Consider the following 26,553-nt stretch of genomic DNA (forward strand, 5'->3'; position numbering starts at 1 on the left):
TGATCATGGAGATGGCGCAGGACCGGGCAGCATTTCATTCTGTTGTACATAAAGTTGCCATAAGTCAGAGCCAACTGGATGCCGACAAACACCAACAACAATATTTTAGATACTATAATGCCAATATTAAGTGATTGGAACATGAACAGATGTTGAACCATTTCTTCTGAAATATCTCTAATATTCAGTCACAAGTTATTAAATAATGTGTACCATGTAAGACTATCCTGTGTTTTCCAAGTTCATTGCTTGCAGTCTAAAATCAGCTTCCTAAAGGCCATCTAAAATAGTATCTATTGACCTGTTTACCTCCTGAAAAGCTGCTTTCTTGTTAGAAACAGATATAACCGCTAGATGGTGCTGCTGTCCACAGTCAGGGCTTTTGTCCTCTTAGGCATCCTTCCTATCAGCACGTACCGGATGAGATCTGCATGTACTGCAGAAGTTGCTACTGTACTAGTTTTTGGTTGTTGTTAGGTGCCATCGAGTCGATTTGCGACTCATAGCGACCCCATACGTCAGAGTAGAACTGCCCCATAGGGTTTTCTAGGCTGTAATCTTTACAGGAGCAAATCACCAGGTCGTCCTCCTGCAGAGCCACAGGATGGATTCAAACTGCCAACCGTTCGGTTAGTAGCCAAGCTCTTAACCATTGCACCACCAGGGCTCCTTAGCTTTGGGTAGTTACGGTTAAATAAAGCCATCGTAGTGGCAATGGGTGATGTAGAGGACGGTTTCTTGCTAAGAGCATAACAACCAAAGGCGTTAAGTGAAGCCATCAATCCATATACACTTTCCTGCATCTTTGTTTCTCAGACTTTTTAGCGCATCTTAAAAGTCAGTTTTATAGATATTTCTCTTTATAATTGAATGTTTAATAATTATTATTTTAAAACCAGAATGTCTCTGCTAATTACATATTATATACTCTCCTAAATTTTTTTAATCATAAAGATCTTATACTGATTTCTTTAAAAATCTTTAAAAAAATCCACCTCTGTTTACATTTGACTCTTGGGTTTACATGAGATAATCAATTCCAAGAAAAAATTGTGCCCCCTTTGTTTTCCCAATACCAACCAAATGATTTTTCCCTCTTATTTTATTGTTTTTATCTTCCACCTATTGGGTTCTACAAAGTTATGAAGAACATAATCTCTTTTTACAAAACAATCCACAAACATCATCAAATCAAGACAATGTTGTCTTAATTGTACATTATGTTGATACCATCATTATTGCCTCAATACCAAGCAAATCTTTTTTTAACTCTATGATTGCTGTCATTTGCTTTTTACATATTGAGCTTTACAAAGTTTTTAAGAAAATATTCTTTTTTACTATGATCCATCAGCATTTTCATCATATCATGTTCTAAGCAGTTTAGCATTCAAATATAGTAAAATCTAAGTAATCTGGAAAATGGTGAATCATCTAATTTATAGGAAAAAAACAAAAAACAAAACCAAACCCACTGCCTTCGAGTTGATTCTGACTCATAGGACAGAGTAGAACTGCCCCATAGGGTTTCCAAGGCTGTAAATCTTTACAGAAGCAGACTGCCACATCTTTCTCCCAAATTTATAGAACAGTTTGTAGTAAAAAACTTTTCCACATACAGTTGTATGAGATAGAGTATACCTAGAAAAAAAATCACAATAAGTTTGTATCAATTTTAATAAGCTACAAATAAGATTTAATCATAAAACAGTTAATGAACCAAAAAGTTTAACACCTTAATTTCTTAGACATCTTTTGGGTAAAGTATATTTTAGATTGAATTATTTTTATTTCTCAAATGTGCAACTCAAAAAGAATCATGAATTACTTTGGAATTGAGTAATCCAAATTAATTATTACCTAAGAGAAGTAAAGACATGTTGTTTTTCATTGTACTGGTAGTGTGAAATTTAGTTGTAGATGTATAGATGCTAAAAACACACAACCAGAAAGGCATAGTCAAAGAGATTGTCTTGTCCCCAAAACTTTTTTGGAGCTCTCCTGTAGAAAGAGATGAAAAATGTTTTTATCTAAAACATGTGAGTAGGATGTTAACTTGAAATAAAGTGAATGGCCCTAGAGTTATACTATTCCTTCTTCTGCAGGAGGGTTTCTTAGGTTAATGAATAATGGTTTTATTTCCAAATATTGCTTTTAGAAGAGCTCGTTAGTCCTTTTGTGGGAGGAGGGGGAGTTGGAGAAAGAAGGTACAGAAAGATACTGTAATGCTTTAGTAATCGATGGACTTTGTTGTATCCAAATGAACTTGGCCATTCCAACCATGTATGCTTAAAGATTTTTCTGAAATCAAAAGGAAAAAGGATTAAAATCTTATTTCTGCCATCAAATATTTGGTTACTAAAGTATAGTTAGATTATTAACAAAGTTTATGTCAATATCTTCTCAAAAATATGTTGCTTAATAATCGGGTGAATAATAAAATTAGTGCTGCTTTCAGGATTAAATTTTCTGTTTAGAGTATTTGCAGTTTTTGATAAATAGCAAGCTAGGTGTGTCAGTTATCTATTGCTGCATAATAATTCCCCCTCCCCCAAAACTTAGTGGCTCATGTCACTAATTGGTCACAATTCTGTGAGCCATTAATTTGGGCTGGGCTCAGTGGGGGCAGTTCTTCTGTTGATCTCTCTTAGAGGACCTATAGTAAGATGGCCAGTCCCATATAGCTTCACTCACACATGTGACAGATGAGGCTGTCGGCCAGGGCACCTCAGTTGTCTTCCATGTTGCCTATCCAGCAGGATAGCTCAGACTTCTTCCCATGATGTCTGGATTCCAAACGGGCAAAGTGCAAGCTGCAAGTCCTCTTGAGGCCTTGGCTTGGGGAGTCCCACAGTGTCACTTCTGCCACTTTCTATTGGTCAAAGCAAGTCACAAGGCCAGCCTAGATTCAAAGGATGAGAAAATAGACTCCACCTCTTGATAGGAATTGCTGCAAATAATTTATGGTCCTATTTATCTATCATCACACTAGGTTATCCAGATAAAACTCATTAAAAATGTCAAAATAATACCTTAAAAGTATTGAAGAGCTGAAAAAGTTATAGGGAACTCCCAGGCCAATTTTTTTGACAGTAGCTTATACTCAAAGATAAGCTATTAGAACACAAAAGGTTCATAAATTTCACACTTGGGATCCATCCAAAATTGCAGGCCCAGGTCCCATTCAAGATATAAAGAGTCATATAGGAGATTCTCCAGCATTACAGAAGGACCCAAAAGGACTATACCTTTAAGATAAGGACTGGATCTACTCGCCTCATTCCCTAACCCAAGGGATGACAGAGAACAAAAAATAATCCTTGAGAAGTTTTTGTCACATACATGCCCTGATAAAAATTTGTACCCCACCCAGGGACTCAGTCTCAGTGGGTTGGGTCCCTCAAGCCCTGAACTTGGTTGAGGCAATGTGGAGTGGAGGTGCTCCCAGGTGCCTGGCAGCATCAAATCACAAAGCCTCTCTGAGAGGCTATATCCATCCCAGGCCTTTGGAGGCCACCAGATATAATTTTCCAAAGATGATGACTGGAACGGAGTCAAAGATAACACTAGAAAACAAGCCATCATGATCGAGAAGCTGCTGAAATAACAGCAGAAAGAGATCTTCACAAATTCAGATACTATCAGACGTGTTTTAAGAAATAAATAACAAACATGAAGACATCTGCAAGGCAGAAAACTATGAAAGGTGACATAGCAGGTTTGAAAAGGAACCATCCTGAACTTCCAGCAATGAAAAATTCAATAACCAAAATTAAAAACTTAGTGGATATAGGGGATAACAGATTGCACACATCAGAAAAGAAAATTGGTAAACTGGAAGATAGATCAGGACAAATTACCCAGCATTGAGCACAGAAAGAAAAGAAGATAGAAAGTCTTCGCCAGCCCAGCAGGGAGTTCTGGAATGAAGAGAGCCTGGTAGAGGAGTCTCACAATGGGCAGAAATGGCCAGGCTCAAGGACCACCACTGTACTCAGTCATTGGCCAGGGGCCACACCGAGAAGAGCGCAATCTGGGTTCAAAAGCTGAGATGGACCCTGAAGGAGTGCTAATAGTTGGAGACTATCAGCTGACCACACACCTCACAGGAGGGTAAAATTCTTTCCTGAGGGAGGATCTAAGTGGTGCATCCCCATATCTGCTACCCGTAATAACCGAACCCATTGTCGTAGAGTTGATTACTACTCAAGCGACCCTATAGGACAGACTAGAACTACCCCATAGGGTTTCCAAGGCTGTAATCTTTATGGAAGCAGACTGCCACATCTTTCTCTCAAGGAGCGGCTGGTGGGTTCCACCCACCAACCTTTCAGTTAGCAGCCAAGCACTTTTAACCACTGGGTCACCAGGGCTCCTTATGTCTGCCACAGACATCATAAAAAGTGAAGGGACTAACCATGGAGTGGAAAAATGTTTGCAACACATATATATGGCCAATGACTTGTATCCAGAATGTAAAGGAACATCTATAAATAATGAGAAAATGGCAGGCAACTCAATTGAGCAAATGGTTAGAAGAATGGAACAGGCACCTCACCAAAGGGGATATCTCAAAGGCTAATAAACACATGGAAAAGTATTCCACCTCATTAGTAATTAGGGAAATGCAAATTAAAGCCAAGAAGATAGACCACTACAAGCCCAATATATTATTACAAACCAATCAAGTTGGCAAAATTAAAAAGTGTGACAAATTTTGGTGAGGATATGGAGCATCTGGAGTCCTTGGGTGGTGTAAACGATTAATGTGCTTTGCTGCTAACTGAAAGATTGACAGTTCAAGTCCACCCAGAGGCACCTGGGAAGAAAGACTTGACAATCTACTTCCGAAAGATCACAGCCACTGAAAATCCTGTGGAGTGCAGTTCTACTCTGAAACACATGGGGGTGGCCATGAGTCAGAGTCGATATGACAGCAACTGGTGGGGCGTGTGTGTGTGTGTGTGTGTGTGTGTGTGTGTGTGTGTGTGTTTAAAGTGCATCTAAAATTCTTATACATTACTGGTAGGAATGTAAGTCGATATAACCGCTTTGGAAAATAGGTTGAAAATGCAGATACCTCAGACAGAGCCTTTTCTAGGTATATGTCTTAGAGCAGTGGTTCTCAGCCAGGAGTAATTCTATCCTCCAGGTGCATTCGACAATGTCTGGAGACAGTTTTGGTTGTTACAAGTTAGGGGTGGGGGAACTGCTACTGGCATCTAGTGGGTAGAGGCAGGGACGCTGCTAAACATCTTACAATGTGCGGGACAGCCCCACCCCACCCCAGCAAAGAATTATCTAGCCCGTAATGTCAATAGTGCCCAGGTTGAGAAATCCTGGTCTAGAGAAATGTGTGCATATGTGACAAGGGTACATGTAACAGAATGTTTGCATCAGCATTGTTTGTAACAGCCAAAGCTGAAAAAGGAGACCAAGTGCTCACCAACTGTAGGATGGATAAATTATGATGTGTTTATTTCTACAATATTCTTCAGTAATGAAAATGAATAAACTAGAATGACACCAAACTACGTGAGTGAATCTTTAAAACATAGTATCGAGTGACAGAAGTCAGTTCCCAAAATAGTATGCATGGCTCCATTCATATGAAGCTCAAAAGATGGCCAATCTACATTATATTTTTTTTAGGGAAGCATATATAGGTAGTAAAGGAGCCCTAGTGGCAAAATGTTTAAGCACTTAGCTGCTAAACATTGACAGTTCGAATCCACCAGCCGCTCTGGGTGAGGAAAGACTTGATCTGCTCCTGTAAAGATTACAGCCTAGGAAACTGGGTGGGGCAGTTCTACTCTGGCATATTGAGTCGCTGTGTGTTGGAATCAACTCGCCAGCAAACAATGACAGCAACATATAGGTAGTAAACTTCCCTGGGTGGCACAGTTTGCATTTGACTTTAAAGATTAGGGGTTTGAACTCACCCAAAAGTGCCTGGGGATAAAGGTTTGGAGATCTGCTTCCATAAATAGTACAGCCAAGAAAACCCTATGGAGCAGCTCTACTCTGTAACTCATGGGGTCACTATGAGTTGGAATCAAGTAGATGGCAACAACAATAACATGTAGGTAGTAAAACAATTAAAAATGCAAGCTTCGCATGTGGTTAACATAGACCCCAGAATAGTGGCTACCTCTGAGAGTGTATGGAGGGGGTTGTGGTTGGGCAGCAAAACGTGGGAAGCTTCTGGGAAGATGGTCATTCTAGTTTATGATCGGAGTGGTGGCTATAAGGGTGTTCACTTTATAATAATGAACAATTTGTTTATGACATATTTGCATTTTGTATATTTTTTATGCATGTAAATTATATCTCACAGTAAAACAGGCTAAAATAAAAGAAAATGTATAACAAAGGACTACAGAAGAAAGGATCTTAAATGAGAAAAAAGGCATTGAGAGCAAAATCACAAGGACACCCAATGCTCCTTGTCGTCTTCTGTAAGATTTTCCTCCACAGCACTTACCAGCAGCTAACACACTATGTATTATGTTGTCTGTTTCCGTTACCCCCATATAGCGATGTAAACTCCACGGAGACAGGGATTTTTTTTTCCTAATTTATTTCTTTATCCCCAGTCCCTAGGAGAATGGTAGGTGTGAAATACATATATGTTGAATGAATGAATAGCAGTCTAGGAATTTACTTTTAGCCACAAGAAAGATTGTCCTGGTGGGTTGGAAATGGCCATTTTAGAATGCCATTTTGTGAATGATGGGCCTCCTGGTGGCTTAGATAATGATTTTTCATCACAGGTATGGTGACCTGTCATTGGAGCGTTCGGCTTCCCACAGAGCTTGGTTTGAAGGAAGGCCTGTTGGCCATTTCATCTCCTAGGAGTTGCCTCTGTAGACACTTCTCTGCTTGCCCATTCTCCTTAAAAATGAGAAAGGCTTAACAGAAAGTGTCAGAACTCAGAACACAATCCTGAACATAGTTTCTGAGTATTCCAGTCATTGTGTTATGAACTCTATGATACTAGTTTTTCCCTAACATGGCATTGTGATGTAAGTAGAGAATGCTATTGTAGTTCATAAGAAAGGTCTATAGCAATCTATTAACAGTGCTTTCCTAGTGGAAGATGGGAAAGGGGACTTTTCACTTCCATTGTATACACATTTGTATTGTTTGTACTTTTAAAAGCGTTTATTAAAGAATTGCAACTCTATAGAGAATCAGCATAAAATTGAGGGCAAATCACAATTTGTAAAAATCCTGAAGGAAACGAAAATACGTTTAAAAAATAAACAATGGGGGAAAGTGGTTAAGGTCTTGGTCTTTCTGCCTGGGTTTGACACACATTAGTTGTGTGGCCTTTGGCTAGCTGTTTAACCCTTGTTTGCATCAATTTCTCATCTTGACAATGGAGATTATAACAATTCCTACTTCTTAGAGTTTTGAGGATTAAATGAAACAATATACGTGAGTTGCGTAGAACAGGGATGGCATAGAACAACTGCTCAATAAATGTTAACTATTAATATAATTTCATAGGTAAGTGCGATGGATAATTTTATATGTCAACTTGCTTAGCTATGGTGCCCAGTTGTTTGGTCAAACACTAGTCTAGTTGCTATTATGGAGTAGTTACATGTGATTAAGTGAGTTGACCTTAAGTAAAGCAGATTACCGTCCATAATGTGGGTGGGCCTCATCCAATCAGTTGAAGGCCTTAAGAGCAAAAGGGAATTTTCCCTTGGGTGTATTCTGCCTCCAGATTATATATAAACATTTTGGCAGAACTCTTACACTCTTTATTCTTCCTGCCACCTGACCTATGGATTTTGGGACATAAGACTGCAGGAATCTCTAACCTGTTCCCTGACCTACAGAGTTTGGACTTGCCAGCCCCCACGATAGTGTGAGTAAATTCCTAAAGAGGAAGACCCTCAACGTGATGGATTGACACAGTAGCTACAACAATGGGCTCGAGCATAACAAAGATTGTGTGGATGGCTCAGGACCTGGCAGTGTTTCGTTCTGTTGTACATAGGGTCACTAAAAGTCAGAACCGACTCGAGGGAACATAACAACATCTATCTATCTATCTGTCTGTCTGTCTGTCTAAGATTGGGTATTACAAAAGGAGAAGAGTCTACTGTGTTTTCTCTCCTTCCTTTTGCATTCTCTTGGGTATTTTATGCCCTATACCTGTGTCGAAGTGTTAAATGCCCACAGAGGCCAGGCAAGAAGTATAAAGAGCAAACTCGGAAGGTAGAAGAATAGAGAGAGGTGGAACCCTGTAGAGACAGATAGTATGGCCTGTGAGAACAGGGATTGTTGCCACAGGGAAATGCAAGCCACTGTTGCAAAATGAGCATAAACTGACTCATATGAAGTAGACATTTGGGAAATATGAGTAGGCAATTTGATTTTGGAATCTTTTGGAAGATAGAAGAGGTTCCCAAAGCCTGAAAAGTATTGCATGTCTTTAAAAAGAAGGAACTGGAATTTGATTCTAAATCTGTCTCACTTCAAGGCAAAATGCGTAAAGTATTTAAAGGGATTTAATATAAAGTAAAGGAGCCCTTGGTAGCACAAGGGTTAAGCACTCAGCTGCTAATCAAAAGGTTGGCAGTTCAAACCCACCCAGCATCTCCGCAGGAGAAAGACCTGGTGATCTGCTCCCATAAAGATTACAGCCTAGAAAACACTATGGGGCAGTTTTACTCTGTCCTATCATAGGGGTTAAGAGATCGGCTGCTAACCGAAAGGTTGGCAGTTTGAATCCACCAGTTGCCCCTTGGAAATCCTGTGGGGCATTTCTGCTCTGTCTTATAGGGTCACTATGAGTCAAAATTGACTCAACGGCAATGGGTTTTTGGTATAGGGTCACTATGAGTCGAAATCAAGTTGATGGCACCCAACAACAAAAATAACAATATAAAATATGGATCCTCAGGTTTATACAATGTTGCTCAGGTGAGATGATAGGCAGGCAATGATAATGCTATTTATTGAGTGGTTACTATTATTGAGCTTTACATACTTTATCATCCATTATCTCATTTAATTCTCATAACTACCCTTTGGAAAAAAACAAAACAAAACAAAACCCACTGTCGTCAATTCAATCCTGACTCATAGCAAACCTATAAGATAGAGTAGAACTGCCCCCATAGGGTTTCCAAGGCCGTAAATCTTTATGGAAGCAGACTGCCACATCTTTCTCCCTCGGAGCAGCTGGTAGATTGGAACTGCCAACCTTTCAGTTAGCAGCCAAGTGCTTTAACCATTGTGCCACCAAGGCTCCTTAACTACCCTTTAGTTAATATTATTTCGCTCTATCTAGATAATTTATTATGCTGTTAGAACGTGTTTTGTTCTTCTGTATGTTTTTTTCCTTTTAACACATAAGTGCCTCTTGGAAGGCTTTATGCTTGGAAGGAGGGGAAAAAGATAAATGCTTCTAAGGTCAGTGAAGAAGGAAAGAAAGAAATGTAGGGGGACAGAGCTTCAAGTCTCCATAAGAAGGGAGACTCAGGTTGTGTTCCCTACAGTGACTCAGGGAGAGAACTTCAGAGCCCTCATGAGTGGGCAGGAGTAAGGAGAAGCAGATGGCAGCATGGTGCACCAGGAGGCTGATCCTAGGACCAGAAGCTTCCCCAGGAACAGACAAGCTCCCTCAGTCCCTAGGGGCAGCTCAGAGAAGTTGAGTCATTTGCCAAAAGAACTAAGACTTAACCTCAAGTGTGTTAAACTCCAAAGTCAAAGCTCTTAAATGCTCTACCAGACTTCTTAGACTTATTGAATCTCTTCTGACTAGGATTAATGATTGTCCTGCCATAAGAATCTCTGGGGCCAAATGCTGGGTGATCTACACATTCAGAAATGTACCAAGAAATAGTAGTGGGCCAGTATATGGTCATGTGCAATTCAGCCACCTGCCTTGAAATTTTGCTGGGTTTAACTTAGATTCCACATTCTAGTCAATGAAACAGACTTTCGTCCAAGAAAAGTGGTCCACTTTCGTTCAATGAAGATACCATGACGAATAGTTGCAGGTAGATTTACCTCCAAGTCTTTATTTTCTGCTTCAATAACCTCTGCCATTAATATTTATTATTAATCCGTAAAGTACACATGATTGTATCTAAGTAAAAAACCCGTTGCTGTCAAATCGATTCCGACTCATAGTGGACCCTACAGGACAGAGTAGAACTACCCCATAGGGTTTCCAAGGAGTGGCTGGTGGATTTGAACTGCCGACCTTTTGGCTAGCAGCCGAGCTCTTAACCACTGTGCCACCAGGGCTCTTGTATCTAACTAGGTGACCCTAAATTAGCAAATTCCTATCCCATCAACCACAAAAGAGTTATCCCTTCCAAGAGTAATTCTTTTTTTTTTTTTTTTTAATCATTGATTCTCTGGAGGGATTTTAGAGCTTACTTTTATGGCCATTCCTTCTCAGGCAACTGGCAAAATAGCCTAAGCAGCCTTTGAAAGTGCTGGATGTTTGACAAATGTCTAGAACTTTTATTTAAAGATAAGGACAGAAGGTAATTCTTCCTCTGTAAATAATAATAAAATACCAGAAAAGGAAAGGATGTCTTGTTGTACTTGGGGTAAAAAAGGCATGGTGAGTGATACAGTTGATAACTTAGTTTAGTGAACAAAATTTTCTACCTACCTGTGGCAACTGACAAGTGTAGGAATAAGAGATAAACAAATGTCTCTATAAGTTTCCAAAATAAAATGCATAAATGAAAAGACAAATTTAAGCATAATTTAAGGGGAAAGATGGAAATGAAAGGTTAAAGAAATAATTGACTAAATGCCTTGAAATGTTTTTTAAACCACATTTTAAACTTAGAGAGAGAGAGGAGGAGGAGGAAGAGGAAAAAGCAAATTAAGAAACAAAAAAGCAAACTAACAAAGCTTGGAACTCCGTGGCCAGTGGAATTGAAAGATAAGGCACTTTTGAAAAACCCTTATTAGCTCAACTGCCAAAGTCAAGGGATGGGGAAATATACTACTCCCAAGACAGTAGAGAGGTGGGGAGCGGGGGTGTTTTTGACCTTTGGACTCTGCTACATACTTGTTTTGGCCAGTGGGATGTTAGCAGATGTGATACAATTATGACTGATAGTGACCCTATAGGACAGGGTAGAACTGCCCCATAGGGTTTCCAAGGAGTGGCTGGTGGATTCAAACTGCTGACCTTTTGGTTAGCAGCCATATCACTTAACCACTGCGCCACGGGGCTTGAAAAGTACTTGTGTAGTTGGTTGTGTCCTCTTGGGCCTCTGACATCGCCAAGAGAAGAATGTGCCTTAGCTGATCTTTTTATCTCACCTCAGGCATCATTTACTTAAACTTGTTACTCTCAAGTCAGTTCGGACTCATGGTGATCCCTTGTGTGTCAGAGTAGAGCTGTGCTCCATAGGGTTTTCAATGGCTGAGTTTTCAGAATTAGATTGCCAGGCCTTTCTTCCAAGGCAACTCTGGGTAAATTCGAACCTCCAACGTTTCCGTTAGCAGCTGAGGGACTTCATTATTTACTTAAGGAAGGCTTTTTTTTTTTTTGTACTTTAGATGGTTTATAGAGCAAACTAGTTTCTCATTAAATGATTAATACATATATTGTTTTGTGACTTTGGTTGCCAACCCCACAACATGTCAACACTCTCCCTTTCTCTACCTTGGGTTCCCCATTACCAGTTTTCCTGTCCTCTTCTGCCTTCTTATCCTTGCCCCTGGGCTGGTGTGCCCATTTAGTCTCGTTTTGTATTATGGGCCTGACTAATCTTTGGCTGAAGGGGGAACCTCAGGAGTGACTTCACTGTTGAGCTAAAAGGGTGTCTGGGGGCCATACTCTTGGGGTTTCTCCAGTCTCTGTCAGACCAGTAAGTCTGGACTTTTTGTGAGTTAGCATTTTGTTCTACATTTTTCTCCAGCTCTATCTGGGACCCTCTATTCTGATTCCTGTGTGAGCAGTTGGTAGTGGTAGCCAGGCACCATCTAGTTGTGCTGAACTCAGTCTGGTGGAGACTGTGGTAGTTGTGGTCCATTAGTCCTTTGAATTAAACTTCCCCTTGTGTCTTTGGTTTTCTTCATTCTCCTTTGCTCCAGATGACGTGGGACTGGTAGACGTATCATAGGTGGCTGTTCACAAGCTTTTAAGACCTACTTAAGGAAGGCTTTCATGGCCTCCCAGTCCAGATTATATTTTTTTCCTTTATTTAATTTATCATTTTTTTTGATTGATTATATACTTGTTTGTGTGATTATAAGATTAATGCCTGTATTCCAAACTAGACTATAAACTCTAGAAAGCAAAAAATGTTGAGCATTGCTCACCATGGAACCCTAATATCTAGCATAGTGCCTGGCACATAACTGACACTCAATATATAGTTGTTGATTGAATGAATGACTTTAATACACAGAGTTACAATTGTATTTGGCATATAAAATATCCTCAATAGCTATTTACTGAATGAATAAGCCTGGGATGGGGAAAGGATAGCAAACGGGTAAACTATATCTTACGTGGCATTTAGCATTTTTCCTTGCACAAAATGAACTAAATAAACATTTAAACAAGAATTTGTTTCTTTTGTACTTGAAATAACCATGAATTAAGTGATCTCTCTTCTATAAATGTGAAACTAATTTGGAAACAAAAATAAATTTAAATGGGTACTTCTCTGGTTCTAGATTTGTAAACAGTAGTAAAGTTCTATGGGGATGACACCTTGCAATCATAACTACTTTAACAGGATGAATTTTCTAGGTTTGTACAACACCAAACTCTTCCCAGCAGGGAATGAGCATAAACTGAAGTCAACTTTTCCTAAATCAAAATAGAACATACATATTAACCTGTCCCTTGATCATTCTCCTTGTTAACCTTGTTTAAAGCCTCATTATCTCTCAAATGTACACAAATGTAAAAAAAAAAAAAAATCACTGGGGCCATAGGAAATCCACTCACAAGTCTTGATGTAACTCACAGGTGAAATGATAAAACCCTTTTTTTTTTCCCCTGCGGTAATGGTCTGCAAGCTGGTCATACTTTCCTGTATCCAAAGCTTTGAATGGTCCCCATGTGCACTGACTCAGGGCTTGGCCATGTGATTTGCTTTGCTCAAAGAATTGTGAGCTGTAAAATGATTGTTGTTTTACACCTCAAAGACTAACTGCCCCAGTCTTGTTGCTCTAACAGAGTTTTCAAAATATAAATCTCATTATGTCACTGCACTATTAAAAACTCTTCAAGATTCAGTAGTGGCCCAAGGAAGAATGATCAACTCTGAGGGGCTGGGGACTGGATGAGGAGGCCTCTCAGAAGAGAAGTCATGATTCATTCAGGAGTTTTGTATGTGTGAGTGCATGTGTGAGAGAGAGAGTGTATGTGTATATGTATCGGTGTGTGAGAGAGTGTGCAAATCTTTCTGTAGTCTAATCTGGGGGCAAGTTCTAACCTTATTTTGAAAATTCTAAGACTCTACTTGTTGAATTTCTTTTTGATGCATACTCAGCATCTTAGTGCAGTATTCTGCATAGGATGCAACCCCCTGCATATTGTTAAACAGTGATAAATAGGTCCAGATGATTTACTTTAAAAGGACATTTTAGTTAATGTTCCTTGAGGGGATGCAGTAGTAACATATGTTGCCCCTTGTCTGGTCATTCTGGGCTCCAGATGACCTCATCAATGCTTAAGGAAATGGGAATCTTTTATTGAGCTGGGAGATTAAATATGTGCTGAGTCACTTCTGCCATTTTTGGAAGGATTTTAAGTTTAAGCCTCCAGCATTTCTGGTAAAACTCATATGAAGTGTGACGAAGTCATCAAAACTGCTCTCTGTTGCAACAGGATGAATGAGCTGTTACTGTTGTTTCAAAACCAACAATATATAGAACTGTTCCTCTTTGCCTATTAGCAGAAAAGCACTTTGGAGAATTACTGACCAGATTTGCAAAGGAAGTAGTTTTAGTAACAAAGAAAAAAATATATACATTGTGTGTCTCTGAGATTATTCATTAAATACTCTCTCCAAAGTCCTTGAAAATCGGGTTGCCCTGTTAAAATGCCAGTAGACTTCAGAGATTGCTTTGAAGTCTCTATTGGTTTATAAACTTGAAATATATTCCTTTAAAGCTTTCCTGATTAATTATAAATGATAGCTGTGCCAATGAGATGTTATTATAAACATTAAACACTATTCTGCACTAACACTTTTTAAAAACTGAAAATAATTTCTAACAGTACTTGGTCACAGGTGATAGAAACCCAATTTGAACTAGCTGTGGAAGATTGCAGACATGGCCAAAATTCTTTTCCTCCTGTCACAAGGTCAAGTCTATTTCTCTACGCCTTGAATCTGGGTTGACCGTGTGACTTGCTTTGGCCAATGGGACACTAACAAATGCGACGCACTCAGAGGCTGCATAAGTGCTTGCACATTGGGGCTTGCCTTCTCTTGAAGCTCATGGAATCCTGAAATTGCCAGGTGAGGAAGCCTGAGCTAACCTGGTAAAGACAAGAAACTACATGGACAGAGCATCCCAAATAACATCCATCCATTTGCCAGACCTATAGTGAGGTCATCCTCTAGGTCATGCAGCTGCCAGCTGACCATAGACACATGAGTGAACCCAGGTAAAATTATCCATGGCAGCCCAGTCAAGAATCATCCAGCTGACTCACAATATCATGAGTTAAATAAATGCCTAAGCCACAGAATCTTAAGGTAGTGTGTTACAATACAAGTTAACTGCTACATGAGAAACAAAAAACAACCAGTTGCCATTGAGTCAATTCCAACTCATGGTGACCCAACGTGTGTCAGAGTAGAACTGTGCTCCGTGGGGTTTTCAATGGCTATGATCTTTTAGAACTAGGCCACCTAGGTCTTTTTTCTGAGGTACCTCTGGATGGACTCAAGTCTCCAACCTTTTGGTTAGCAGCCAAGTGCGTTAATCAGTTGTACCACCCAGGGACTCCTAAATAGCTTAAGCCAAAAAGGAAGATTTTGGGGGAAGACTTCTGTGTGTTTTGAGGCTGAACAAAGCGAATTAAAAAACAGAATACACCGGAGTCTCAGGAACAACCAGAACCAAGGACTTGAAAGTCCATGCAAAATAAAACTCACCATCTTCCGAGGTGAAGCTATTTTAAAGGCTCTTATAGCTAGTAAGCAATAAAGACTCAAATGTGGACCCAAATAGAACTTTTAAAATGTCCTTGCATGAGTACAGAAAAAAGAAACAATCTGCTTTGAAAGACCCTTCAAATTTTCCCTATCCATTAGTCCAGGTACTGCCTGAGAATAGCACATAAGCAACTTCAACCCTCAGCGGTGGTCATGAGTCTAGTTTGATTTTTCATGAAAGGCAAACAACATATTAGCTACAGGAGCTATTGGCCCATCAGAACGTTCTTCGGAATCTTCTCCATTAGCAAACACAAGTCAGTGCATGGACCACACAAACTTTTTTGTTAATGTATTATTGCTTCCAAGGACTGTCTTAGGATGCAAAAACAAAACTTACATTAGTAATATACTCTAATGAATAACTATGTGAGCATTTCAAAGAGTGTGTACTTTTATAATTTCTTCTTAATAAAAATAGTTCTTTTGGGGGTTGTAGAGTAACGACATGCACTCTGTTAAAAGTAAGAGAGATTTATTGAAAGTAAAGACAATGCAAGTTGGGGACACACTAGATCTCACAAAATGAAATACAGCACTTGAAGGAGGTGAAGCTGCAGAAACATATTTATAGGGTGAGAACAAAGAACTCAAGGTACATTATTTTGATTGGAAGTTACAAACTTAGGTCAGTGTAAGGCAGGGTTACTCAAAGCGGGAACTTGAAAGGGATTGGTTTAAAGTATGTATGTGTCTTTCTTAAATTGGTTACAGAGTGATAATTGCAAGAGTATGTAACAAAAAGGGGATGGGGTTACTGGGTAGTTACAAGGTATTTGCAGGACATTCTTTCCTTAGAAACAACTTGCTCAGGGGAAAACTTTCCTGTGGGTATTTGCATAAGAGATTTAGATAAGGGTCTGCACCACGGTCTTTTCTCAGAGATATTGTTTCTACATCTTTAGCTTAGAAAAACATTTCCTTAGCTGCATAATTAAGTCTGTACAAAAGTTAACTGTTGCTAGGCTAAAAGTAGAAATAATAAAAAGTAGTCTGGCCCATGCTTGAACCAGCCTTTTCAGATACACCAGGCAGCTCTATTTTAAAAGCCCGTACACAGGGAAAATGTAAACATATCTGTCTTCGTGGTTGGTTTTGAGATGTAGACAATTAAATTAGATTTAGAGTTAGAGGACCACAAGAAGAAAAGCATAGGCTCTAAAGTTAGACAGATAAGGTTGAAAATCACCTATGCTGCTTTCTAGTTGTGTGACCTGGGGCATTGTATTTTGCTAAGCTATAGTTTCTTCAACTATAAGGTACTTAGCACAATGCTTGAAACACAGTAGATAATTAATTCTAGCTACTGTTCTAATTAGGGTATTGCTAAAGGAGTCTTTTTTTCCCTAAATTTTATTTATTTTGTTGTTGTTGAGAATATACACAGGAAAACATACACCAATTCAACACTTTCTACATGTAAAATTTAGTGACATTCTGTGAGTTGTGCAACTAGTCTCACCTTCCTTTTCTGAGTGGTTCCTCCCTCATTAACATAAACTCACTGCCCCTTAAGGTTCCTATCTAATCTTTCGAGTTGCCGTTGTCAACTTGTTCCCATATAGATTAGTTCTTAAAAGAGCATAATGCTCAAGACAGACCTTTTTTACTAATTAACCTAAACTATTGTTTAGTTTTAAGATGACTTCAGGGGATATTTTTGGTTTAAGGTTTAAAGATTATCTCAGGGCAATAATTTCAGAGGTTCATCTGCCCTCCATGGCACCAGAAAGTCTAGAGTCCATGATAATTTGAAATTCTGTTCTGCATTTTCCCCCTTTGATCAGAATTCTTCTATAAAATCTTTGATCAAAATGTTCAGTAATGGTAGCTGAGCACCATCCAGTTCTTCTGGTCTCATGGCAAAGGAGGCAGTTGCTCATGGAGGCAATTAGCCACACATTCAATATTCTCCTCCTATTCCTGACTCCCCTTCTTCTTCTGTTGCTACAGGTGAATAGAGACCAATTGTTGTGCCTTGGATGGCCACTAGCAAGCTTTTAAGACGCCAGGCACTACACAACGAACTAAGAGGTAGAACAAAAGTGCTGAACATGTTATTAGGCCAAATAACTGGAAGGTCTCATGAAACCATGACCCTAAACCTCTAAACCAAGGAATGAAATCCCATGAAGTTTTTGGATCTACATAAGCAGCCTGGAAAACTACTCTTTTTTTTTTTTTTTTTTATCATTGTTGTGAATATATTTACCACACAACTTTTACCAATTCAAATTTTTACAGGTGCACAATTTATTAACAGAAATTACAATAATTCACTGTGCCACCCTACCTTTAATCAATGCGATATTTCCATCACCGTTAACCTCCCTTTTCCCCCTCCCTCCTGCCCCTGTAGCCACTAATAAACTTTGGTCTCTATACATTTGAATTTTCTTGTTGTTTTATATAAGTGAAGTCATACAATATTTGTCCTTTTGTAGTTGGCTTATTTTGCTCAGCATAATGTCTTCAAGCTCCATCCATACTATAGCATGTATCAAGACTTCATTTCTCCTACTGGCTGAGTAGTATTCCATTGTATGTATGTACCGTGTTTTGTTTATCCATTCATGTGTTGATGGGCATTTAGGTTGTTTCCACCTTTTGGCTATTGTGAATAGTGCTGCAGTGAACATTGGTGTACAAGTCTCTTTCTGAGTCCCTGCTTTCAAGTCTTTTGGGTCTATATCTAGGAGTAAAATTGCTGGGTCATATGGTAGTTCTATTTTTGGTTTTTTGAGGAACTGCCACATTGTTTTCCACAATCGTTGTACCATTTTTCATGTTCACCATCAATGAATAAGTGTTCCAATTTCCCCACGTCCTCATCAACATTTGTTATTTTCTGTTTTTTTTTTTTATCTTAGCCATGCTAGTGGGAGTGAAATGGTATCTGTGATTTTGATTTGCATGTCTCTGATGGGTAATGACACTGAACATCTTTTCATGTGTCTGGTGGTCATTTGAATGTCCTCTTTGGTGAAATGTCTATTCAAGTCCTTTGCCCACTTTATGATTGGGTTACTTGTCTTTTTGTTGTTGTCGATGTTTTATATATATTTTGACTATTAGATTCTTGTTGGATATATGGTTTCTTAAGATATTCTCCCAGTCAGTAGCTCATCTTTTCACTTTTTTGGTAAAGTCTTTTGCTGAATAAAAGTTTTTAATTTTTATGAGGTCCCATATATTTATTTTGTCTTTTGCTGTTTGTGCTTTTATTATATTAATCCATTGTTAAAAGCATGGCTAACAGTGTTGTCCCTGCATTTTCTTCTAAGAATTTTAGTTTTAGTTTGCACATTTAGGTCCTTAATCCATTTTGAATTTGTTTTTGTGTATGGTGTGAGGCATGGATCCTGTTTCATTTTTCTGCATGTGGAAATCCAATTTTCCCAGCACCATTTATTGAAGAGATTCTTCTTTCCCCCATTGATGGGACTTAGCACCCTTGTCAAAAATCAATTGATCATAGATGAGTGGGTTTATTTCTGGACTGTCAATTCTATTCCATTAGTCTCTGTGTCTATTGTTATACGAGTACCAGGTTGTTTTGATCACTTAGCTGTATAGTATGTTTTAAAATCAGGAAGTGTGAGTCCTCCTCCTTGGTTCTTTTTCTCTTTCAACATCGTTTAGCTATTCAGGACCTCTTGCTATTCTGTATAAAGTTGAGAATTGATTTTTCTATTTCTGTAAAGAAGGCTGTTGGAATTTTGGTTGGGATTGTGTTGAATCTATAGAACACTTCGGGTAGTATTGACATCTTTAGAATATTAAGTCTTCCAGTCCATGAACATGAAACATCTTTCCATTTATTTAAGTCTTCTTCAATCTCTTTCAGCAGTGTGTTATAGTTTTCACTGTATAAGTCTTTCATGTACCTAGTTAGATTTATTCCTGGGTAGTTTATTCTCTTAGATGCTGTTGTAAATGGAATTATTTCCCTAATTTCCCTTTCAGATTTCTCATTGCTGGTGTGTAGAAACCCAACTGATTTTTGTTTGCTGACCTTGTACCCTGCAACTTTGCTAAATTCCTTGATTAGTTCTAGAGTTTTCTTGTGGATTCTCTCTCTATAGGATCATATCATCTGCGAATAGAGATAATTTTACTTCTTCTTTTCCAATCGGGACACCTTTAGGACTTCTAATACAATATTGAATAGAAGTGGTGAGAGCGAGCACCCTTGTCTTGTTTCTGATTTCAAGGGGAAAGCTCTCAGTCTTTCTCCATTAAGTATAATGTTGGCTATTGGCTTTTCATATATGCCCTGAATCATACTGATGAATTTCCCTTCTATTCCAATCTTTTTCAGGGTTTTTGTCAAGAAAGGGTGTTGGATTTTATCAAATGCTTTTTCTGCATCCATAGAGATGATCATGTGGTTCTTTTCCTTTGTTCTGTTGATGTGATGTATTATGTTGATTGATTTTCTAATGTTGAACCATCCCTGCATTCCTGGAGTAAATCCCACTTGGTCATGGTGTATGACTCTTTTAATATACTGTTGGTTTCTGTTTGATAGTATTTTGTTGAGGATTTTTGCATCTATATTCATAAGAGATACTGGTCTGTGGTTTTTCTTTTCTTTTGGTGTCTTTGCCTGGTTTGGATATCAGGGTTATGTTTGCTTCATACAATGAATTAAGGAGTATTCCTTCCTTCTCTATCTTTTGGAAGAGTTTAAACAGTATTGGTGTTAATTCTTCTCCCAATGTTTGGTAGAATTCACCGGGGAAGCCATCTTGTCCAGGACTTTTTTTTTTGTTTGTTTTTGGGAGGTGTCATGGATTGAATTGTGTCCACCTAAAATATCTGTCAACTTGGCTGGGTCATGATTCCCAGTATTGAATAATTGTGTACCATTTTGTAATCTGATGATTTCCTTATGTGTTGTAAATTCAATCACTATGATCTAATAAGATGGATTAGTGGCAGTTATGCTGATGAGGTATACAAGATTGGATAGTGTCTTAAGCCAATCTCTTTTGAGATATAAAAGAGAGAAGCAAGCAGAGACACATGGGAAACTCATACCATCAACAAAGCAGTGCCAGGAGCAGAGCACGTCCTTTGGACCTGAGGTTCCTGTGCAGAGAAGCTCCCAGACCAAGGGAAGATTGATGACAGGGACCTTCCACCAGAGCCGACAGAGAAAGCATTCCCTTGGAGCTGACACCCTGAATTTGGACTTGTAGCCTACTGGACTGTGAGAGAATAAGCTTCTGTTTGTTAAAGCCATCCACTTGTGGTATCTCTGTTATAGCCTCACTGGACGACTAAGACAGGAGGTTTTTGATCACTGATTTGATGTCTTCACTTGTTATGGATTGGTTGAGACTTTCTATTTCCTCTTGTGTCGGTATGGGTAGGTTGTGTGCTTCTAAGAATTTGCCCGTTTCATCTAGGTTATCCACTTTATTGCCATACAGTTGTTCATAATATTGTATCATATTCTCTTTATTTCTATTGGGTCAGTTGTAATCTCCCATCTTTCATCTTTTATTTTGGTTATTTCCATTTTTCTTTTTTTTTCTTTGTCAGTCTAGCTACAGGTTTGTCAATTTTGTTGATCTTTTCAAAAAACCGACTTCTGATTTTATTGATTCTCTCTACTGTTTTTCAGTTTTCCATTTTATTTATTTATGCTCTGATCTTTGTTATTTCCTTTCTTCTGGTAGGTTTAGGAGCCCTAGTGGCACAGTGGTTAAGAGCTTGGCTGCTAACCAAAAGGTCGGCAGTTTGAATCCTCCAGATGCTCCTTGGAAACCCTATGAGGTAGTTCTACTCTGTCCTGTAGGGTCACTACGAGTTGGAATCGACTCAATGGCAACGAGTTTGGTTTTGGTTGGGTAGATTTAGGCTTAGTTTGCTCTTCTCTTTCTAGTTCCTGAAGTTGTCCAGTTAGACTGTTAATTTGAGAGCTTTCTTCTTTTTTTATGTAGGCATTTATTTCTATGAGTTTCCTTCTGCGTACTGCCTTTGCTGCATCCCATAAGTTTTGGTATTTTGTGCTTTCATTTTCATTTAACTCAAAGAAATTTGTGATTTCTTTTTTGATTTCTTCCTTGACCCATTAGTAGTTTAATAGTGTGTTGTTTAATTTCCATGTATTTGTATATTTCCAGGCTTTTTTTTCTGTTATTGATTTCTAGCTTTGCTCCGTTGTGATCAGAGAAAATACTTTGCATGTTTTCAATCTTTTTAAATTTATTAAGAGTTGCTTTGTGACCTAAAATGTATCCTGTATAATGATCCATGTGCACTGGAGTAGAATGTATATTGTGCTGATTTTGGGTGGAGTGTTCTATGTATGTCTGTTAAGTCTTGTTGTTTTATAGTATCATTCAGGTCCTCTGTTTCCTTGTTGATCTTCTTTCTAGATGTTCCGTCCGATATTGAATGTGGTATATTGAAGTCTCCAACTATTATTGTACTACTATCTGTTTCTCCCTTCAATTCAGTGTTTGCTTTATATATTTAGGTGCCCCGATGTTGAGTGCATGTATATTTATGATTGTTAAATCTTCTTGATTAATTGACACTTTTATCACTATATAATGTCCATCTTTATCTTTTCTGACAGATTTTGTCTTAAAGTCTACTTTGTCTGATATCAAGATTGCCATCCCACTCTCTTTCGGTTATTATTGGCATGGAATATTTATTTCCATCCTTTCACTTTCAACCTATTTATGTCCTTGGGTTTAAGGTGTGTCTCTTGTAAACAGCATATAGTTAGATCTTTTTTTAAAATTCATTTTGCCACTCTCTACCTTTTTGATTGGAGCATTTAGTCCATTTACATCCACTGTAATTACTGATAAGAAGCCACTTACTTCTGCCATTTGGTTATTTGTCTTTTTTGTGTGTCTTAAGCCTTCTTTGTCCTTTTTCTTTAGTACTGTTTGCTTTTGTGTTTTGTTGGTTTATTGTAATGAGCCTTTTTGGTTTCCTTCGCCTTTCGTGTATTTTTTATAGATACTTTCTTAGTGGTTATCATGAATATTACATTTAAGAGCTTGTATTTATAACATTGGAGCCCTGGTGGTGCAGTGGTTAAGTGTTTGGCTGCTAACCAAAAGGTCAGCAGTTTGAATCCACCAACCGCTCCTTGGAAACCCTATGGGATAATTCTACTCTGTCCTATAGGGTTGCTATGAGTCAGAATTGACTTGACAGCAATGGGTTTGGTTTTTGGTTTTATTTATAACATTCTAGGGTAAGTTGGTACCAACTTAACTTCAGTAACATACAAGAAATTCTATGTCTATACCATTCCTCTCCCCCTTTTTGTTGTTATCACTAATCACGTCTTTATATTTCATGTGTCCTGTAACATAATTTTATCTTGCCTTTTATATACTTGTAATTAAAAAACATGAGGGACAAGACATTTAGAATTATCAAGCATGAATACCTTGTTACTAGCTGCCTTAGGCTGGGTACTCCAGAGATGCAAAACCAGTGAAGCATATATATATATAAAAGAGATTTATATCAAGGAGAGGCTTATGCGGTTGTAGAGGCTGGAAAGTCCCAAGTCCAAGGGTCAGGTTGGAGGCTTCTCCTGACTTATATAGCTGCAGGGCTGATGAATCCAAGATCGGCAGTCAGAAGGCAAGCCTCTGGCTCACAGGGTGTGGAGGCTGATGAATCCCAAGATTGGCAGGTAAGATGGCAGGCCACTAGCTCACAGGCTGCAGAGGTTGACGAATCCCAAGATGGGCAGGTAAGCTGCTACTGTAAGTCCCAAGAACCGGCGGTCAGATGCAGGATCCAGAGTGAGCAAAAGCCAGTCAGTTTTGCCAAAAAGTTCACAAATATTGGATACAGGCTACACCCCCAAGGAAACTTCCTTCCAACTGATTGGCTGCTCATAGCAGATCTCATCATGGAGGTAATTACATTATACCAGGTATCATTATGGACGTGACTAAATGATTACATAGCTTCCAAACTACATCATAACCACCAAACCACTGAGAATCATGGCCAAGCCAATTTGACACACAACTTTAACCATCACCCTAGTCCTTTCACTTTTCCATGCATCTCTCTTTATTAGGGATTTTTCTTTTTATGTATAGCTTTGAATTACTTTCTAGTGTCTTTTCCTTTCAATCTACAGAACTCTTATTAATATTTTTTGTAAGGCCAGACTGGTGGATATGAACTCTCTCACCTTCTGTTTGTCTAGGAACTTTTTAATTTCACCCACATTCTTAAAGGACAGTTTCACTTGGTATACTATTCTTGGTTGGCAGTTTTTTTTGTTCAGCCCTTTAAATATATCATTCGATTGCCTTCTGGCCTCCAATATTTCTAAGGAAAAATAGACACTTATTCTTATCGGGGACACTTTGTATGTGACTATTTGCTTCTTTCTCACTGCTTTCAGGATTCTCTCTTTATCTTTAATTTTTGAGAGCCTAACTGGTGTGTCTTGGTGTAGAGCTCTTTGGATTTATCCTGCTTGGTGTTCTTTGAACTTCTTGGATTTGTAGATTCATGTTCTTGGTTAGGTTGGGGAAATTTTCTGTCATTATTTCTTCAAATATGCTTTCTGTCCCTTTCTCTTTCTCATCTCCTTCTGGAATTCCCATGATGTGTATATTACATCTCTTGTTGTCCCATAAAACAATTAAACGGTGCTCAGCCTTCTTGAGACTCTATTCTTGTTGCTTTTCACCGTCTGTAATTTTAACTATCTTATCCTCTAATTTGCTGATTCTTTCTTCTACCTGATTAAATCTATTGGTAAGTCCTTCTATTGTGTTTCTCATTTCAGTTATTGTCCCTTTCAGTTACAATATAGCTTTTTTAGATACTCATTTTGTTCTTGCGTTGTTTTCCTTATTTCTTTTAGCTCTTTGTCTATGTTTTTCCTTAGCTCTTTAATTACGTTTAATGTTGTTGAATTAGATTCTTCCATTTTTTTCAGTATTTAGTTATCTCTAGATGTGCTTTCACTCCCTTTGTCGTGTTCTTGTTCAGGTGGATGGGCCATTGTTTCTCTGTTCTTTGTGTGTCTTGTGATTTTTTTGTTGGGGCATTGGAATTTTTGAGGGTGTTAACTTTCTCAGTTTTCCCTAGTATTTGGTGTGTTTGCTCCCACTACTTTCTACAAAAAACTCTTAGGTGGGCAGAGCCTTTGGTCTTTCCTTACCATTTCCTCTCCCTCTCTGTGATAGCTCATCCCTCCCTGGTTTAATTAGAATTTGAAAGTTCCGGATCTCAGTTTTCAACTTGCAATCTCTCCCACACACACCAGAGAACACGCTGTGGTCAATCTGTTCCACCAGTGGGCACTGCCACTCAGCAAGATATCATGTACTAATAAATCTGTCCGCCAGGGGGCGCAGTCTCCTCTTTCTGGTTATTACTCCCTTCTCTGTTTCTGCAATCACATTTTTAGTAGCAAAACTCACACCCAGCGAGCGTCCTTCTGGGCTGGGTGTTGCCCTCCAGTTTTGCCCAAGGTTTCCTTCTCTGCTCTGTGGGGGCTGCTTATATCTGAGCTGGCATTCAGGGAAAGCATAGGCAGACTTTCCTCCATTTCTCGAGGAGGAAGGGCTGGCACTCCCCAGAAGGACCTCAGAGATATCTATATTGTTGGTTTCAGAGCCCCAGTGGCCCTGTGGTGGTTGAAAGGGAGCAGTCTCCACTTAGGTGACCCACTTCCTATTCCACAGCTGATAGTTACCAGTTGGGGGAGGGGTAGTGACACTCCAAACAGACCCCCAGGGAGGCCTCCCTTGCTGCTATCAGAGCCCTCCCTATAGTATGTTGGCTCTGGGTGTAGCCTGCACTCAAGATGCCTACTTCCTAGCACACAGTAGTCTCAGTCAGCAGTCCTCAGAGCCAACTGTAAAGGGGAGCAGACAGACCCAAATCAATCCACAGGGAGGTCTGTGCTGTTGGGTTCAGAGGCCTGAGCTATGGGGTGCACATGGAGGCAGATAGAGTGCTGAATATGGGAACAGACTCTACTGTGGGGGCCTTCTGTAGCAGTTTTCAACAGCCTGACAATCAATAATTACCAGGCGGGGGAGGGGATGTCATGTTCTGGTCAGATCCCCATGGAGATCTGCCTTGTTGCTATCAGAGTCTCCCCTCCTCTGTAGATTGTTGGCTGCGAGTTCAATGTCCACTTAAGATTCCTGCTTCCTAAAACATAGCAGCCTCAGTCAGCAGTCCTCAGTGCCAACTGGAAGTGGGGGCAGACTAACCTCAACTGACCCCCAGGGAGGTTTGTCCTGTTGGTTTCAGAGGCCAGAGCTATGGAGTATGCAGGGAGGCAGGTAGAGTGCTGACTGTGGGAGCAGACTCCACTGCAGGGCCCTTCTGTAGCAATTCACAGCAGGCTTGCAGCTGACAGTGTCTGGAGGAGGAGCTGTCATGCTCCAAATGAACCTCCAGGAAGATCTGCCTTGTTGCTATTAGAGCCCTTCATGTTGGTTGTGGGTGTAGCCTCCACTAAAGATGCCTGCTGCTTGGCACACAACAGACTCAGTTAGCAGTCCTCAGCACTGACTGAAAGGGGGAGCAGACAGAAAAAAATTGACTCCCTGGGAAGTCTGTCCTGTTGGGTCCGGAGGCCTGAGCTATGGGGTGTGCAGGGAAGCAGGTAGGGTGCGGACTATGGGGGCAGACTCCACTGCATGGGCCTTCTGTAGCAATTTGCAGTAGGCTTGCAGCCGGCAGTGTCTGGAGAAGGTTGCTGGTACACTCCAAACTGACCCTCAGGTGAGGTCTACCTTGTTGTTTTTAGGGCAGAAGCTTGAGGTCCTGTCTCTTTGTACAGGCAGGGGCTGTGGTGGTTAGGGAAGCAGGCTCTTTTTCTGGGGCTGCTACCCCAGTTCACAGCAGCCTGCAGCCCACATGGCTGGGGGAGGGGCAGGGATAGTGGGAGAAACATTTTATCCTACTGTATGCAACTCGTTGATTTGTTTATTCTTGCCTGTCTGCAGTTCCCCACCGCTTTGCTCTGCTCCCTGATTCAGAGTCCCTCAAAGCTGAGCACCACTTTCCTCGTTGTATTTCTTATTGTATTTGTGGGGAAGGGTCCGAACAATGGTTTATGTCGCCATCTTCCCAGAATTCCTAAAGGAATCTTTGATATCTGAAATTGAATGAGGGGAAAAAAAACTTACAGTCTATGAAACCAAAAAAAAAAACCCTGTTGCCGTCGAGTTGATTCTGACTCATAGCAACTCTATAGTCTATAAGAATATGCATTAAGACTCTTTGTAAGAGAAGTTGTCCACATCTCTGCCTGATTTATTTCTTTTGGAGTGATATGACAGTGACTGCCTCAGTAATGCATAGGGTTAAGATTACCTAATAAGGAACTACCTAGTAAGGG

This window comes from Trichechus manatus, unplaced genomic scaffold, assembly GCF_000243295.1.
Source record: "Trichechus manatus latirostris isolate Lorelei unplaced genomic scaffold, TriManLat1.0 scaffold00159, whole genome shotgun sequence".
NCBI lineage: Eukaryota > Metazoa > Chordata > Mammalia > Sirenia > Trichechidae > Trichechus > Trichechus manatus.